The sequence below is a fragment of the Dryobates pubescens genome, chromosome 33 (genome assembly GCF_014839835.1).
Source record: "Dryobates pubescens isolate bDryPub1 chromosome 33, bDryPub1.pri, whole genome shotgun sequence".
Lineage (NCBI taxonomy): Eukaryota > Metazoa > Chordata > Aves > Piciformes > Picidae > Dryobates > Dryobates pubescens.
The window spans coordinates 8,339,400-8,345,399 of NC_071644.1; positions in this window are offsets into that span (position 1 = coordinate 8,339,400).

Genomic DNA, 6,000 nt, shown 5'->3' on the forward strand with positions numbered 1-6,000 from the left:
AATTTCTCTGTGTGCCACCATTTTTCATTTGGCAAATTAAATGGAGTTTGTTGTATTCTCAAAGTCAGGATGGTTTGTTGGGGGTTCTGTGGAGTGTGACTTTACACATAGATTCTCCTCTTGTTGTCCAAATCTAGAAAAAATAATAATTCCAAGTACCTGTTTGGTTGGTTGGTTTTGAACTGAGGAACTGACATCATGTCATTCTGGGGAGGCAGCTTGCATGTGGTGTCACTGAGGAGAACTGACCTCTGGTTTTGTTAGCTGCTTGCTTGCACTGAAAATTGCAGGTGAGAGCAGGACAGGACTTTGTTTGTACCTCTCATGCCTTGTAACTGATTATTGTGGTTACCTTCTCTATGTCTCAGTTTCCAGCCTGGTGAACTGTTTAGGCAGCTGCAGTCTTTCACACGAGAAGCTGCACTGGTGTGTGTGTGTAGCAGTGATGATGTGCCCATGCTTCTTTTATGGCACTAAACCACATCCTAAATCAATGCCATTGTCTCCTCTTGGCAGATAGGGCGAATTGGGACACCAAGAAGTGATAGGACATGGAGCAACCAGTGACTTGGAAGCACTTTCAATCCAGTGTCCTGTCTCCTTGCCCATGCAGCTTCGGGTTGCACTGCAAGAAAAATCTGCTTTGTGTTCTGATTGATAGTGGCAACGGCAGGAAAAAAGCCATTTCTTGTCAAATGTAGCTGCTGTGTTTTACTGAGGCTTTTGCAAGACAAATGTCTGCACAGACTTTATTCCCATTGCATGCTTCCCCACTCTTCCTTATAACAGACCTGATAAGGGGGTGAATTGCTTCACTGACCATAACAGAAGGAAGTCCAAAATGCAAAACAAACTCTGGGCACAGTAATGATTAACTTTTCCTCCCACATGCCGCTCGTCTCTGCGGTATTAAATATGGTTTTGCCTCTGCAGCCCTGTTGGGATAGAGGAGGTTTGGAGCACGGCTTTCAGACGGGATAGCAGGCAGATGTTTCAGTTTCCAACCTGAAGAACAGGTTCTGCAGATGGAAAAGGAACGAGAAGTCTGTTCGGGATTGTTACCACCCTCCGATTCCTCCTGCCTCCTCCCACTTTGAACTTGTTACCCTGGAGCTGAACTGTTTGAATAAGGACTGTAAGAGCTGCTTTGTGATCAGTGAGCTGAGAGCCCTTAACATGTAAAAGGCGGGGAGGAGCCTCCTCTCAGCCTTTGCAGTTCCCTCGCCGCCTTTATGGTTTTGTGTGTGTCACACTGATGAAGGTTCCGATGCACCAGAAGCTGGGACAGTTTGTCTGCACTGCCCAGAGAGAAGAAACAAAGGTGTGTAGGGTTCTGTTTTGCCTTTTGGTTTATTCTAATTTGCTACTTTCTTTTCCAGGAATCATTTTGACTTTGAACACTTTTTGCTCACTCTTAGAAGTTAGCAGCGAATGTGGTACTATCCTGCTGCAGGAATATGACAAAGCTCCATCAGGGCAACAGAGGTTGCTACTGCTACTTCTGCCTTTTCCTTTTTTTGCCTTCCCCCCCCCCCCCCTTCTCAAGGAAGAGCATGGAGAGAGCATGATGCCTAATGTTTGGTTTATTTTGGTCAAGCTTTCATTCATGAAAACGTTCAGGAACCCTTTTTCTCTTTTCTTTGTTTTCATGATTGTTTTGGGCTGTTGAGAAGGAATTTTCAGTTCTTTCCCTGGCATAAAAGTGTGGGTTATGATGGCAGAGCTATGGCAAAATAAGGATGGGCAAATTACTTGTGCTGTGTAGGCTTCAAATGCCTTGGGCTCCAGAGTTTAAACACAGCCCAGTTCCCGAGGGTGGTGATTTCTAGAGTTGTGTTTGGGTTCATGGTAGACAGAAAATATAGCCAAACCAAAACCAACAGACAGCAAAACAGCAGTTGAATAAGATTCACTGCTCTGTGTGCTGAGTGTGGGAAAGGAAATTGGTGCCATCTTCAGAATCTAGCTCAAATGATTTCTTCATTGTCCAAGTATTCAAAGTGTAGTCTGTTAAGAGAGGTTTTTCTGCTCTTACTGGCAGCAGGGAGGAGGTGTGGGGGTGTATGGAACTTCAGCTGAGGAGAATTCTCTTTTGCCTAGTAAGATGAGGTGTGAAGAACTGTTTAGTCCAAATGAAGGCCAGAGGTGATGAGGGAAGGTCAGTGACTGCTGCTGAAGTGTGTTGGCTATCTAAATGTGGGCAAGGTTGCCTGGTGCCATAGCTACTGCTCTGCAGTGAATCCAGAGTGTGTGAATAAATGCTCACTTGTCCCTGAGCTCTTCAGTGCATGGGCTCCTTGTCTCCCTCTGGGCACTGAGGGTTGATCATAGAGACCACAACCAGCCACAGATCCATTTGCCATGGCAGACAGCAGGCTTTTGTATTTAATAAGCAAAATATTTTACCAGATCTGCTCCTGTCCTGTGTTTGTATATATCAGCCTGTACCACTGAATCTTGAAATGCCAAAGAGTTGCTGATTCTTGTGTTTCATGACTCTGTTGGGAAGATCAGCTCCTATCATGTGATGCATTTTGATCCTTCCCAGCCCAAAGAATCAATCATTCTGATCACCTGCCTAAGGTAGTCTATAGCCAGGAGAACCTTTAACCTGAGTAGTTTTTGTTAGTCTAATCCTTACATTAGACTTGGAGAGGTAACTTTTCCCCTGGTTGTCCTTGCAAGCCTTGGAGGTTCTCATCTTACAGAAGCAGAAGTCTTCTAGGGCCACAGGTATGTGGACTGTTTAACTCCTGCCTTGTCATTGGTAAGTAAACGACTCTTCAGTCTTGCCTGTAAATTTGTGTAGAATCCATTCAATTCATGCCCTAGAGACCACTGCAAGGTCATTCCTTGCTGTTGGTTGGGTTTTGTTCTGGCTTTACAAAAGTGATGATAACTTTCTGGTTCTGGCCAAGCTTATTTTACCTTAGCTGAAAAGGCTTTTAGTTGGATTATTTTTTTCATGTAGCATTCATCATTTGTGTTGTCTATGCTGAATTAAAAGCTACTCCGTGCTTACACTAACTTCTCTGAGAGTATCTAAGTGAATGGTGCTGCAGAAAGCTCTTCCCAGTGTGAGAGCTTGATGACATTGACCTATCACACAAGGCTGTAGAGGTAAAAGGCTGACATTTTTCTGTAAGGAATCTTTACTCTTGGTTAGGAATAGAAGCTGTGGAGTGTGTGATGGCTCTGGAGTTCTGTATGCACAGTTATAGAACACCTCAACCTTACTTTGCCTTTAAAATAGCTTGTACAGACCATTCACTTCCTAAATAGGGTTCAAAGAGGCCAACTTACTTGTGAATTTCCCTGAAATTCCCTAGAATCACAGAATACCAGCTTGGAAGGGACCTCAAGGATCATCTGGTCCAACCTTTCCAATTTGTTCTTGTTAGTCCTGTAAATTGGTCCAGAGCTGAGAAAATGACAGTTCAAATAAGCTTGATATCTAGGATATATAAATAAGCCTGGCTAATAGGATGAGGCTGAAGAGATTTTTGTGTGTGTGTGAAGACAGCATCTCAGTCAGTAAGGGTCACCTGCATTTAGTGCAGTGCATTTGTCATGCAGTTCTGTGTTTGTTAGCTCTAAAATGACCCTCAGCTTCCCATGACAGACTTAAATTAATCTTCTCTTACTACTGAAATAGATTCTCCAGTGTTATGCCTGAATTGTCTTTCACTTGCTTCCACTGCTCTGGCTTATTTGTGAGCTAGCCTCAGCTCCTGTTGGTACTGCCAGCCTCCCTAATGACAGCAAACCTTCCTGTCTGGCCATACTGTAAACTTTCTTAGTGCCCTGTGTGAAATGGGTGGCAGCTATAGACCATGCATTCAAGATCAGATGATAGTGAAGAAAAGGTCTCTACAACATGATCCAAGTCTTGTTCCATCCCTGGCCTCTGAATGTGACCACTTGGTGGAACATCTCAGTCCAGTGTTTGCTGCGAGTCACTGTGAAGTTCTGGACTTCCACCCTGCTGCTCAGAACACAGACACTGAGTTTGTGGGGAATTTCCAAACCTTTTATTCATTGTTTAATCTGCCCCCCTTTTGTGGGGGTGGAGCACTTGCCCTCAGCACATATAAGTACCCAGGAAAGCCATTGGATAGGTACCTGTAGAACTGCAGGCTGTGACAGACCTTTGCACATGCTTAGGCAAAGGACTGATTTCCTTCCCCATTGTTTATCTGTACAGTGCTGCCTGGCAGTCGGCATGGCAGTCTGTGCAGCACTGATAGACACTCTGAGTGCAGACGTCAAAACAAGCAGGTCTAATGCCACAGGGCTTTGAGGACCTTGGCTCTGAAAGAGGCAGTGATGGAACAGTGATGGCTGCAGCCCACACTTGAAAAATTCTTTCAAGTAGGAACTGAACCAAAATTCTGCACTGCTCACTGGAGAGCTGAGGAAATGAAGAGGATGGGGCTGTGGATGAGGAGGTGATGTTTCAGGCTGCATGTCAAGAACAATTTCCTCAGGTGCAAAATGGCCACAGTCAAACATACTTCAGTCAAGTGCACAGATGAGAAGAGCTCTGTATGAAGTTAGCTGCTAAGCCTCTGGCTGCTCAAAGCTAGCCTGCAAGCCTAGCTCACCCTTTGATCCATCTGAAGCTGGATTTCAAGCAAATATGAGCTAAATTAAAAAAAACCAACCCAAAACCCCAAACCCCAACACTGAAGTGAATGTGGAGGTGCAGTGTTCCATGTCCATGGACCCAAAAGCATTAGCTGAGAGAGGTTTCTAATCCATTTGGGTGAAAAATACAGCAGGCAACTTGAGAGGCTGGCTTTTGTCTGCTTGGTTCCCATCTGGCCCTGCCTTTTTTGTTTATCACAGCCTCACTTGTTTCCATTTAATTAGGGAATGGCTCCTGGAGAATCTTTTGACATCTTAATAGTTGCCAGGGAGCTCTGAGTTGCCTCAGAAATAAAGAGGGAAATCACATGGGAAGGTAAAGGAGCTTTACATGCTAACATTCCTGGGAGAGATTGAAAGTGATGCAAAACTTGTGTAGTTCCCATCCCCTCCAGGTGCTGGTTGCCAAAGGCCATTATGCAGAAACTTGCAATACCACTTTTTGTGTGGAATCTGCTGAGAAGAGGATGCCTCTTCAGAGCTCTCCTTGCAGGACTAGTTACTAGAAAATCACTTAAAAGAAGCTCCTCCCTGCCTCTTCTCCATGTCAGCATGCCCCCCCCTCTAGCTTGTCATTCCAGATTTCCCAGTGCCCTTAGATGCTGGAATGTGTTTTTCTGGCAGTTTTCTCTGCCTTTACCTGAAAATATCTAATTTGTGTTCTATTTAGTAAAAAGAAAAGGAAAAATAGCAAGGAATGCAGCCTGGGGAAACAACAGAGGTGCCTGGAAGCTGCTGAGGAGAAAGTGAAAACCAGAGGGCTCTGGAATGTGCTTTCTGCTGGGGTTGCTGTAAGAACTCAGTGAAATCTCTTCTCCTTGATCTGCTGTGTCTAGGATGTGACCACTCTGGGCTGTACAGAGGTAGCTGGCTGTGGGTGGAGCTGAAGGTAGGCTCTGTTAGATGGCTGAAAGTGCTGGAGAGACTTGGATGAACTCCGCTGGCATTGGAGGGAGTCTCTGATTAAGCTGAGGGATACCCATTGTTGCAGTGCCCACTTAGAGCTGGCCTCTGGGGTGTGGATTTAGGCTGGGTTGAGTGGGTTTTGTTTACACTTAGAAACCACTGAAGTGGATTTCATTTCTGGATCATACTTTGTAGAAGACAAACCCCCCTATTATTTAACAATGTCAAGTGGCCTGTCCCACTTCTTCCCCTCCTGTGAGTTTAGACAGCCTGTGAATGGGAGGAGGTTATTGAAGTAATGTTATTTATTGACTAAGTACTAAAGTCCACACTGAGGTGGTGAACAAAGCAGAGCTGTACTTTGACATTCATTGGATTAGGCCCTAAAGACTTCTGACCCTGCAGCAAGTCCATTAGTTAGTGTTTGTGTGTGTCACTGTCCTCTGT